The 13,440-nt window shown below is 43.0% G+C and overlaps 1 protein-coding gene across 8 annotated transcripts in view; it reads left to right on the plus strand.

The window, feature by feature from the left end:
- Positions 1-13,440, plus strand: part of LOC126456978 (stress-activated protein kinase JNK) — a 582,548-nt gene that overhangs the window by 274,640 nt on the left and 294,468 nt on the right. For 3 of the 8 annotated variants that reach the window (XM_050092924.1, XM_050092928.1, XM_050092929.1), the window contains exon 1: positions 8,893-9,068. The exons of the other annotated variants lie outside the window; for them this stretch is intronic. The gene's annotated coding sequence lies outside the window, so the exon portion shown is untranslated. Of the gene's footprint in view, positions 1-8,892; positions 9,069-13,440 lie in introns of those variants that run through there. 8 annotated transcript variants of the gene reach the window in all.

A 13,440-nucleotide genomic window follows, 5' to 3' on the forward strand; every position in this document is an offset into this window, starting at 1 on the left:
GTATTGTTATTTCATCTTTAAAATAAAATAAAAATAAAATTGACATGTTCCACATCCACGAGGATCTCCTCAGCACGGATCTATGGAACGAAAACTAATCTAATCTAATCTAATCTGATAGTCAAGAATGCCTTTAAGACGAAGAAGATGCCAGTGTCAACAGCTCACCTAGTTTGAACGAGATTGTGTAATAGGGATACGAGAGGCCAGATGTTCCTTCTCCGATATAGCAGAAATATTTGACAGGAATCCAGTAACTGTACATGTAGGCAGCGGTGGTCTCGAGAATGCAGGTAGGATGAAGACCGGGTTTCGGATGGCCGCGTGGCGCTGCCATGAGGGAAGACTATAGTGTTCGGTGTAGCTCTGGCGCATCTTATTGCACCCGCAGTAGCATTCCGAGCAGCAGTTGGCACTACAGTGATTCAATGAACTGCTACAAATCGATTAATTCAAGGATAGCTCCGAGCCAGACGCACTGTTCGTGCATTCCACTGACCCCATACCACCGTCATTTGCGACTTCAGTGGTGTCAAGCGAGAGCTCATTGGAAGGTACGGAGGAGGTCTGTTGTGTTTTCTGATGAACAGCGGTTCTGCTTTGGTGCCTTTGATGGTCGTATGTCGGTTAGTAGCAGGCCAGGTGAACGCCTGGAACCAATCTGTCTTCGGCCAAGACGCACTCATTGGCCTACACCTGGGGTGCGATTTCGTGTAACAGCAGGTGAACTCTTGTAGTTATCCCACTCACCTTGACTAGAAATACGTGCGTCAATCTGATGGTTCGACCTTTTGTGCTGCCATTCGTGAACAGTATTCCAGGAGGTGTTTTCCAACAGTATAACGCTCGCCCACATACAGCTGTTGTAACACAACATGCTCTACGTCGTGTCGACATGTTGTCTTGGCCTGCTCGATCACATTGGCTAATGAGAGAGTAATCTGCACTAGGGAGACACCTACCGGCAACATACAATTGGCACTGAGCCGAACTTCCAGTTTTTGTGCGTAATGTGAAAGGTGCACCCTTGTGCAATAGGACGAATCTTTGTGAAAGACCGTGTGTAACTGCGTGCATGAGTATCTGTGACGGAAGTAGACTCTTAATTTATTTAATTGACGTTTATATTGTAATTATTGCACACATTTTAACATCACACATGTCATTTTAAGAGATGTGCAAAGACACTTCACGGCGTCTGTAGTAGTATACTAACTCGTTGCACGTCAGAGAGTTGCTCTTCCCCAGTGGTCATATAACGGTCGCGGGTCTTCAGATAAGGGAACAAACAGCCAGGGGAATCCTTCCAGGGTCGTCTGGTCGCTAGGTTTGACCGCAGCTGTGATAAGCACGACGGATCGCCGCGATCCGTCGCATGTGATATCGCCGCAAGCGGCTGTCTCTGCGACCCCGTCACACACGAGTGATTTGCCAAGCAGTTTCAGAGAGTATTACGAACGCCGCTGTATCTAGGAGTTCTTCTGTATTAAGCACCAGTGACAGTTGATCTCCGTAACTCCAAGAATACTTACAAAAATAAATTTAAAAAAAAAATTGTAATTTATTAAACTTGTTTTCAAATACCTTTCTGGGGAACAGTAGGCTACTTTGCAGAACATACTAAATTTTTCTCTAATCTCAATTGGGTCGTGTACATATTTCGTGTGTGCTGATACAGTTAGTTTCTCATTTATAGTCCTCCAATCCTTTTTCATTCTTTAGCCAACAGTTTAACTTCAATGTACCCAGTTTGTTTTGCAATCTCGATGTGTGCATAGATATTTTGCCAATAGGAATATTGCTGATTACCATAACAATTGTTGTAAATTGTATGAGGGATAGTTAGATCATATGAAATGACAAAGGACTTGAGTATAGCTGTGTAATAGATTAACCCTAAATATTTAAATGTCCACTTAACATTACGGTACGTCATTGTGTTTATGAGTTAAAAATATTGAAGTCACTAGATGAAGCTCAGTATTTCATGACTGTTACTATGAAACTCCCGTCAATTCAATTTCTCCAGCACAAGCTTCAAAATGCTAATCATCGCGAAATCGGAGGGTGTCAGTGTTTTTCTATTTCTGTTCCTGTTCCTTCTTAACATAAATGACAATAGGGGGCTCCAAGTCTGACAATGAGAGGTCCCCAGCGGTGAGATCAACGTCTTGAAACAGTGTGCAGTGATGTAGGTTAAGATCCACGCCATTCACTCTGGTGGTCCCTTTCTCAGGCGGTCCTGACGAAAAAGGTCGTAATTTAGCATGACGCCTAACAGCGTTAAAAATGTAGTGCTATAATGCTGGATTGATGGTTTAATGGATAGGGTAAAGCCATGACGCGCAGAAAGTTGTAGGTTCGAGCCTTGTCAGCTACTTCAAATTTGTTTTTCCTTTGTCACATTTTAATCATCGTATCAGCTTCTTCATTTGCTATCATTTTTCTTCCTCTCATTTTTTTCCGACTGAAATCTTCATGCGTTTTTAATTAATTTATGTATTAATTTCGATTTAATTTGTTTCATGTAATCATTCTATTTTTTCTTCCAGGCTATTCATTATTCCTATTACTCATTTTACTTGAATTTCGTTTTACTTATAATCCCTTCTTTCGTTTAAATCTTCATCTGTGTTTTTGTCCATACTGCAACAGCAATGTAGGGTATGTTTATTTGTACGACCATTATCATCCAAAAACAATACACACCTTGTAATGAAAAATACATTTTTGTATGAAATTCGTCTGTTGTAACACTATTGGTCGTCACGTAAAAGTCCAAATTTTTTCTTTTCGTTGATCACCCGCGGACGAAGGCCCACTAGAGTTAATGGCTACAAGATGTGATACCTAGGATCTTAACCTACATCACCATATAGATGGTTTGAAAAAGTCAATCGCATTGCTGAGGAGCTCTCCTTGTGAGAATGTTTCGTGGTCCATGAATAACCATTCATTCTAACTTAAAGTTATTACCCAACGTGGAAATCGAAACGAAACAAAACAAAACAACACACCCGCACTTTATAACTAAATAACGAGTCGTGCCACACCTCATATGCGGTTCATCAGACTACATGAGAATTCAAAACGATCAGTGATCGATCGCTGCAGTCTGCGATTTGCTCCTTCACGTGCGGTGTCCAGATCAATCGACCTGGCGGCGGACCTCTACGAGCCAACGCTCGTCTGTGAGACTCTTCAAAACACTGTAGCAGTACTGTTCATCTCGTAGACCCGATCCTTTTTGAAGTTTTTATTGTATCCTGTTCAGTGGTGGTGGTTGTCGTCGTCTTTGCTCCGATAATCCAGTGCGTGGGAGAAGGATTGCACAGCTTGCCGCTTGTTACGCAACTCTCTCTCTCTTCACCTCCTAGTTCGCAGCTGCGCGCCATAGGCTCTCGCGGCCCGCGAGCGAGTTTGAGCCGGCTGCAGCGAGCGGCGCCGTTCCTGTAAACGTCTCCGGAACAGAGAAGGGACCCCCGCTCACGTTTAATACTTCCGGGCCACACCTATCATCGGATCGACGTCAGCCGTGCGAGTAGGGCGAAAGAATTGAACTGTTGCAGTTATACCTCAGGCTAATAGTGCATGACAGAGATGATTCACCAGGAATGGAGTCTGACGCTTTGTTGTAAGTTGTACAAGACAAGGATAATGAAATGTAGCCGAATGCTGAGGGAATTAGAGACCAAAATAAATGACAATGGTCGAAGTACAGACGATATACATTGAGGTGACAGCGATATGCACATATACAGATGGCAGTAGCATCGCATACACAAGGTATAAAAGGCAGTGCATTGGCGAAGCTGCCATTTGTACTCAGTTGGTTCATGTGAAACGGTTTTCGATGTGATTGTGGCTGCACGACAGGAATTAACAGACGTTCAACGCGGAGTGGTAGTTGGAGCTAGAAGCACGGACATTCAGTTCCGGAAATCGTTGGGGAAATCAGTACTCAAAGATCCACAGTGTCAAGAGTGTGCTGATAATACCAAATTTCAGGCATTACCTCTTACCGCAGACAACGCAGTGGCCGACAGCCTTCTGTTAACGACCGGGAGCAGCGGCGTTGTTGTCAGTGCTAACAGACGAGCAACACTGCGTGAAATAATAGCAGAAATCAACGTGAGAAGTACAACGAACGTATCCTTTAGGACAGTGCGGCAAAATTTGGCGATATGGGCTGTGGCAGCAGACGCCCGACGCGAGTGTCTTTGCTGACGGCACGACATCGCCTGCAGCGCCTCTCCTGGGATCGTGACTCTACGGGTTGGATCCTAGACGAATGGAAAACAGTGGTCTGTTCAGATGAGACCCGATTTCAGCTAGTAAGAGCTAGTTAGAGTATGGCACAGACCCCATGGAGCCGTGGACCCAAGCTGTTAACAAGACACTGTGCAAGCTGGTGGTGGCGGCTCCATAATTGTGTGTCCTGTGCTCACATGGAATGGACTGGGTCCTCTGGTCCAACTGAACCGATCATTTTCTGTGCTTCCAAACAACGTGGAGTTTTTATGGATGTCAATGCGCCATGTCACTGTGCCACAATCGATCGCGATTGGCTTGTTCAACATTATGGACAGTTCGAGCTAATGATTTAGCCGCTCAAGATTGCCCAGCGTAAATCCCATCGAACATTTATGCGGCATAATCGAGAGGCCAGTTCGTGCACAAGATACTGAACCGGCAACACTTTACAGTATTTCTGCAGGGAACATCCAACGACGTGTTGAGACCATGCCACGTCGAGTTGCTGAACTAGGCCGGGCAAAAGGAAGTCCGACACGATATTAGATATCCCATGACTTTTGTCACCTCAGTGTAAAATGCAGACTGTCAATAGCAAAGAAGTGTTTCTGAAATAACAGTAATTTTGTTGTCGTCGAGTATAAATTTAAGTGTTAGGAAGTCTTTTTCTGATTGTATTTGCCTGGGTTGTAGCCTCTTGCACTCAAGTGGAAAGTGGACAGTAAATATTTCAGACGGGGAGAGAATAGAAACTTTTGAAATGTTGTGCTACAGAAGAATGCCAGAGTGTAGAGGAAGACCCTGGCAGGAATAAAGTAAAGTCTTTTCCAATTCTAATATGATCTGTAAGTCTTTTCCAACGTCGTCGTCCGTGCCACACGCACGACCCGTCTCGGTCTTGGTGACATTCACTACTTTTGAAATGGGTGGATTTTATAGACGTTGTAAAATTCGCTGTTATATCGTCTTTTCCCTCTCCCCACTCCCCAGCACGATCCTATTACTCTGCGAAGTGTCTCCCTCTAAAGGCGTCCAAAGTTTGGAATCAGTTGCTATTAATGACCAAGTTTCTAACGCAGGTGAGTTTTTTGTTTGACATTAATGTTGTGGTGGGAGATACCAGTCTTGAACAAATTTGGTTGTATCTTTCGCAACCAGTCACAGTGTTCACGTGGAACAACCAACGGATTGCGTTCAGCAGCACTCCTTGTTATTTAGGCGTCACCCTTGATCGCACACTTACTTACAAACATCATGTAGACAAGGTCAGGGGCAAACTATCAACAAGAAACAACCTTCTGAGTAAGCTCATCTCCACAAAATGGGGTGCCGACCCACATACTTTACGTACGTCGGCACTTGCACTCTGCTACTCGGTTGCTGAATACGCTGCCCCAGTTTGGGAAAGATCAGCGCATGCGAAACGAGTGGATCCTCTGCTGAACGATGCCTGTCGCGTAATCACGGGATGCTTAAGACCCACCCCCGTTAGCCAACTTTATTTGCTTAGTGGCATAGCTCCACCCAACATCAGACGAGCTATAGCAAGCGAAGCAGAGCGCCTCAAGCAGCTGCGCGACCAGCGCCATCCTCTCTTCGGACAAAACCCTCCACACACACGTCTAAAATCAAGACGGAGTTTCCTCACCTCAGTTCAACCGATCGAAACCTCAAAACAAAAGGCCAGATTGTCAAAATGGAAAGCAACACTGCCTACGGGAGACCAGGCACCTCTAATCTCACCCAACGAACAATTGGCCTCTGGAAATGAACTAAAATGGCCATTATGGAGAACCCTCAACCGCCTACGATCTAGGGTGGGCAGATGCAACGTAAACATGTGTAAATGGGGATACCGAGACGGGACGGACACGTGCCAGTGCGGACAGACGCAAACAATGGACCACCTCCTGGAATGCAGCAACATGGGGGAAGTGTGCAGGAAAGAAGATCTGGCAAACGCTACGGCAGTGGCAGTTAAATGCGCTGAATTTTGGCGGGACGTGATATGATATATATACTATGTTTGTCTTTATATTGTAATGTGACTCCCCATTTTGGGTTTGTTTTACTTATACATATGTGTATTGTATTTGTATTTGTGTGTATATGTAATATGTGGGTTGTCTATGGCTTGGACACGATTAAATAAATAAAATAAAAACAGTGTTCAAGGATTATTAATCCACATTTATGAGACACGCGTTTCGTGCTACTAGTCCTCAACATCAGGGATCGAGGTATAAAGATTTCTTAAATATTATATACTCTACTAATACTACTAACAAGATTGTCGGTAATTTGTTGAGTTGCCTGGGTCTTCATTAGGCCCACAATAATTGCCCTCCTACGTAGAAATGTAAAAATAATGTATGGCTTATTTCTCGCCAAAATATGTACACGGTAGTGTATGTAGTGATGGTATGCTGGCGTCTAAGTGCATCTGTTCTTGGAGCAGCTAGTGGATGTACTTGCAGTTAGTCATAAAGCGAATGTTGGGTTGATTCTTCTTAAAAGGGTGAGGGAATTTCCTTGTCCAACTCGAGTGTGTACCCCGTCTGTAATAACGTCATCGACGACGGTCCGTTAAACCATAATTTTTCGTTCCTTTCTTCTATTTTCATAAATATTAAATTCATACTTCTTGTGAATGTGACAATTGAGCATCGGAAGCTTTTTTGGTAACCAAAGAACTGAAGTTGTAGCTTAGGGGCGAAATTTGCACTTAGATACGGTAATGCACTTTTCCCAGATCCTAATTCAAATAGTCGTCATGGGTGTGGATCTTAAATATATTTTCATTTAAAAGGTAATAACAAACATGTAAAATTTACAATAGATAGAGGAACGTACGATGATAATTATCGTCTCGTTGCAAGAGATTATTGAGAAAATCAGTTTACAACACTTACTTTCACTAGGCATATTAATTTACTGAAGTTGGAATTTACGTAAAACTCACATTATTTTATATTATAAATAATAATATAAACGCATCAGTCTGTTCTAATAACAAATTTGTCAGTGTAGTACAAGGATTTGGCCACCAATTAATTCCTTAGGCTCATCTTAAACCGAATTTATTAGTAGCTGGTTTGTGACTCGTGGCGAGTTGTTGAAAATGTGTGTTTTTGAATAATGTACATCTTACTGGACCAAGTGACATTATATCTTCGTGAAGATAATTCTTGTTTCTGGTATTGATTCCGTGAATCGAGCTGTTGGTCTGAGAAAGATGCCGTCCGGTGTAGCCGCGCGGCCTTGGGGGCGCTTTGCCACGGTTCGCGCGGCTCCTCCCGTCGGAGGTTCGATTCCTCCCTCGGGCAAGGGTGTGTGTGTGTGTGTGTGTGTGTGTGTGTGTGTGTGTGTGTGTGTGTGTGTGTGTGTGTTGTCCTTAGCGTAAGTTAGTTTAAGTTAGATTACGTAGTGTGTAAGCCTAGGGACCGATGACCTCAAAAGTTTGGTCCTGTAGGAACTTACCGGAAATCTGAGAGAGATTTATTTACGACAAATTTCATTTAGGAATAAATACTTCGCGGAGCAGTGGCTAACATCCCAGTTTCTTGAACAGGCCTCTGTATGACATTCTTCACACCAGAAATAAATGATACTGCACGCTTCTGGACACGGAAAATTTTAACTTGGGTTCATGATGATCCCAAATGACATAGTGGAATGAAAATAAGAGAAGTATGGGAGCTTTTCTATTTTTTTTTATCGCCGGTGTCCGACAACATCCACATTGAAAATGAAAGATTTGCTTAGACGCTTCGTCTCTTTAGTGTCTGTTAAAGGTGAGAAAGGAGAGCCAGCTCATAGTCCGCTATAGTTTAGGAAAACCATGCTCACAGGCTGGTGAACGTGATGAGGCGCGCCTTCTCTAGTCTAGCGACCATTGCTTACAGCGCATAACTAAACAAACAGGTTCCCAGCAGTCGCAGTTACTTTAGCGTAATGTGTAGTGTCGCGAGGTTGTGTTGCGGAACTATCGAGACAGAATGACTCATTTCACTGTGCCATTCTGAGAAAGGCGTGTGGCGTTGCGATGCTAGTGTTCTAATTTGTCCATATGTCGATTTATCACAATTGAAATATTACTTCTGAGACCACTGTGACCCCCGATAACAGCATGAAGACACACAGATAACGTCTGGGTCACTCTTTACGATTATATTTGGGTGACTGGTTTCGACCTTTGCCACAGGCATATTCTAATTTCTGCGAATCGTAGTTTGTCAGACCGAAGCTTCAGTTAATAAATCAGTTTACAAGTTAGTGACAGAAATGGGATTGCCAATTCGGCGCGAAGAAATGTAATTATTATTTTCTTTTTTGTGTTATGCGTAACAGTTTGCCAGTTGTTGTGCAATCAGCAGTTTTTCAAGCGTTGTGCAAGTATGTGGAGCTTTTCCAATTTTGTGAGACTCGGTAGTGATTGCCGAATCGCAGCAACACGTTCATACACTCGATGTCGAAGGAAAACCGGTGGCGGAAGTTGCCCTAGTAGCTGATTGGTTAGTCGGTGTCCTCGTGATTATCTCTGAAGCAGAGGGAGGCTCGCGGACTCTGGGGAATACCCAGTTTCTCCGTCGGCACTGTCGGCGTCCTCTAAAAGCAGCAGGCGCGGAGACAGCTGTGGGAGTCTCGCTGATAGAACCGCAGCTTCAGCGTCGCCGTTTACTGTGCGGTGCCAGTGTGGTGATACACTTGTGTAAAGCGTAGCTTCTCAGAGAAAATTGCAGATCCCTGTAGCTATGTAAAGTGTGTCACTTCAGCCTTCCTTGGAGCGGTGTCAGCGATTTTCGGCAAGTGAGGTAAGCTGCTTGTGCCCTTACAAATTATAGTCATGTGCTTCATATGCTGCGTTTTGTAACATGGAGGAATACTGTAAAGTGAAATAAAGGAAGATTCATCAGTGTTATAATCAACAGTCTCTCAGCAACGCTTCATATACAAATTAATCTTATGATTATACAGTGCAAATTGTCACGACCAGTATTTGTGTCCTCGATGAATTTCGTCTAATGGGCATTAGGCTGTGGTCCAAGGCATATGTCCTTGTATAACGTTTCGTCTCCAAATGATGGAGGCATCAGCAGTGGCCATAAAGACTCAGGTAGCATTTTTATAGCCTCTGATAAAGCCTCCAGCATTTAGAGACGAAACATTAGGCAAGAAAATATGCCCAGGGCCACAGCCTAGCGCCCGTGAAACAACAATCACCAAGGACTGGAATCAAAAAGTTGTGAGGAAGCTGGATATATTTTTATTTTCTCCGTCTTAGTTGCATGAGTATACGACTTGGCTTGGGTCTTTCAGACGTAACAGTACACACATAGGCTGTCTTATTAGTGAAGGTATTTGTTGCTCACAGTTTGACTTCGTTTTACAAAGCTATTCGTGCCTTTTGGCATTATTTTATATAACTAGTTACGGGTAGTAACAAGATGTGTTGTTTGAGAATGGGCTTGTAAGTCCGAAACCGGTAACCACTGCCGGCCGCAGGGGCCGTGCGGTTCTAGGCGCTACAGTCTGGAGCCGAGCGACCGCTACGGTCGCAGGTTCGAATCCTGCCTCGGGCATGGATGTGTGTGATGTCCTTTGGTTAGTTAAGTTTAATTATTTCTAAGCTCTAGGCGACTGATGACCTCAGAAGTTAAGTCGCATAGTGCTCAGAGCCATTTGAACCATTTTGAACCGGTAACCACTACAGCAAAATTTTATAATAGTGCAACTGAGGCGGAGTAAATAATAATGATAATAAAAATATTCAGTTTCCTCAGTGCTGAACAGTTACAGACCTACCATCCTATGGCAGCACGCATCAAGTGAACATGAAACAGTTGTGTTGACTCGGTGGGTAACTGCAAGACTAAAAATGCAAGGCTTTTGTGTCTCTCATTTACCACTCCATTCACCTGTGGCAATGATTTGTATATATGAGTAATGCCAAGTGGCTCTGTGGTTCGGAATACACGATGGACTGCAGTTCCACCCACAACTGACTGATTAGCTCAGTTCGAAGGTTAGAGGAAGAGAAGAGCATACCACCTCCAATAGGGCCATGCCTAGTAAAGTTTTCCAGTGTTAAACCAACCGTCGAGTTGACAGCTTTGCTTTGCTTTACTGAATTGAACAGTGAAGCTGCACTTCCTTAACACTGAATATCTATCGTCAGTAGCATGAACTACAACAACGTGTTAAGATTTTCTATACCTAAATCGGCGCTGAATAAAATTTATTTGGTGAATTGCAGGTGCCTGCTAATCCAGAACTCGATCACGTATGTTTTCCTTTTTGTAAATTCTTTGTGATTACGCTATCCTGTTTTTGGAAAGACAGCAGACAACTGGTCAGTTACGGTTGTAAGGTAGGGGACCCAAATTAGATCAACTTAGTGTGTTAGGACCTGTATAAGCCCTGAGGGATTATGGAAAAGACTACAGATTGGTATATATTCCTGAGTACATTCTCCACCTGAAGGTAACTTAAATTATCACATACTGAAGTAAGTATTTGACAAAAACGTTGACGCTGCAGAAACATCAGGACAAAAAAGTGTTCGTAATTTCATCCCCCATAAAAAGTCTCAAAAATGCAATTCACTTAAATGTACTTTCCGCTTACAACAGTGCGAAATACTTTCACTATTAAAAATCTCTTGAAAGCCGAGAATGGCCAGTGTTTTCAAAATATTTTCAGCTTTCTAAAATTGTGTTGTATATGAATTTATATATCTTGGTAGATGAGCATATTTCATGACAACAAACCAAGCATTTTGTGCAACGAATCCATATCTCTCCGCTTCCTTCTTCAGTAGGAAAAAGTAAATAATTTCTGTAAATAGAAAATAAAATGAATTTTTAATTACAGTCCCAAATATCGACCCCCCCCCCCCCCCCCGGACGAAAATGGGAACCGCAAGAGGGGACGAAATTGTGAACATCCCCAGCTTTATTGTAATAGCCGCTTGGCCGCTTAAGCAACATAGGCCAAACCGTTGACGATAGCGATTTCACGCCAGAAACTACAACACACAACTGAAGCAAAGCGCAATATTTGAACATAAACCGGTGCTTACACTAGGAATAGCAGGCTATTAGTTTGACTACTGCACTAACTCACCTCAGCGTAAAAAAATTAATTCCTTCGTACACGGAGGCTAAACGTGCTGCACACAGCAGACACTCGCAAGAAAACTCGGACTGAGGTCACGCATGCACGCACAGTTAAACATTTCTTACCAACCGTGGAAACCGGGAATTCCTAGGTGAAAGAAATTAGGAGCAAGGACTATATTAGGGTCACTTACTTTAGTAGTGCATTAGTTCCATGCCCTACATTTAGACTATACTGACGTTCATTTGTGTGTGACCGCGATGATAGTAAATGGAGTTGTGAGTTTTGTTTTGTTGATAGTGGGATTTAATAGGTAAAAAACACGATTCAGACAATATGCCTTGAGGAAAGCCCAGTTCCTTTCGACCCAATGCGAGGTCAGCTGATAGTGGGTCGGGTGGAGACACAGTTGGAAATATTGTGGGAGAGTATCTCCTGTCCGGAAATTTGCATTAAAACCAAGAGTAACGTCCCGAAAACCCTAATGGAAAACAATAGATTTGATTTTTTTTTTTTTAATTTAAATTGTGCACAGTTCGTCTCCGTTCAAATATTTAGGCTTGCTGTGTGTTTGAGTCTCTCTTAATGTGTGCATGTAAATGAAGTCTATGACTTTGCTCACCTTGTATAGTCTAAAAACTCCTGAGGGGAAAAATACTTTCTGAACTTCACGGACAAGAGTTGACTGTTTCAGATCTGGTCATTTACAGAGCCTCGGTTCTTTTCAGCATGCTGCCAGGAGCGCTGTTGGTAGGGTGGAGGGTAGCCAATTGGGAATGAATGGGAAGGATTAACAGTTCAGGCATTTCCATTACAGCCATAAGAAATCCACCGAAAGACACGTTCAGGACCGGGACATGATATCTGTCTGTAGCATTTCATGAATACTCGATCAGTCATCGAAATACTGGGCGCTGAAGTGGAATCATCGATTCAGCTAGAAGCCCAAAAACATATCATCAGTCAGTCACGCCAAGGAATCCCCGGAAGTCGAACCGTCACCTTCTTCTTCACAACAGGTTGTTTGATTTTGCGACAATCGTACCCTCACCTAAAATCTTGCAAGCTGATCATCACATACTGAGCGAGACGGCGCAGTGCTTAGCATTCGAGAGGACAACTGCTGAAATCCCTGGCCGACCATTCACATGTAGATTTTACGTGGTTTCCCTAAATTGATTTGTGCTCTTCCGGTATGGTTCCTTGAAAAGGGTATGGTCGATTTCATTGCCTAGGCTACCGCAGCCTAAGTATGTGCTCAGTCTTCGATGACCACGGTGTCGACGGGACATTAAACACTAAACTGTCTCCCTCTGATTAACACATTGCGTTAATATACGAAGTAATCCCCTGTAATGTGGAGTACAAATAGAAAAATACTCAAAAGCATCTTCCAGTATGTCTTAGTATATTCCGAGCAGGATCTTTAGGGATGAGAAAGACCCACCGAGGTTTAATAGTTATGCTAAAAATAACTGCTACGTAAACGAATATAGCATCATCTTGGATTAAAGAGAAGTCAAAACCAAGCTGACAAAAAAAAAAAAAACCTGAACGAAACAAAAAGGAGCGTAAGGAAAACAATGAGAGAAGCGTTCAATGACGTTGAAAGTAAAATTTTGTCAGCCGATTTGAGTAAAAACCATATGAGGTTCTGGTCATACGTAAAATTCATACGTAAAATCAGTAAGTGGTTCAAAATTCTGTATTTATTCACGCACCGGAGTGGAAGACAACAGAGAAAACGCCTAAATACTCAATTCCGTCTTCCGAAGTTGTTTCACCGCGGAAGATAGTGATACGGTTCCTCCTTTCAATCATCGTGCGAACTTCGAAGTGGCAGATATTGAGATAACCGATCAGTAAACAGAAAAGCAACTACATTCTCTTAGTTGCGGAAAGTCATCCGGAGCAGATGAGATACCTATAAAATTCTACTGAGATTATGAGAAAGAACATGTTCCCCTTCTAACTGCAGTGTATCGTAGTTCGGTGGAGCAACGAAAAGTATCTAGCGACTTGAAAAAAGCGTAGATCATTCCAGTTTTCAAAACCGGTCTTAGAATA

Source organism: Schistocerca serialis, chromosome 2, assembly GCF_023864345.2.
Source record: "Schistocerca serialis cubense isolate TAMUIC-IGC-003099 chromosome 2, iqSchSeri2.2, whole genome shotgun sequence".
NCBI lineage: Eukaryota > Metazoa > Arthropoda > Insecta > Orthoptera > Acrididae > Schistocerca > Schistocerca serialis.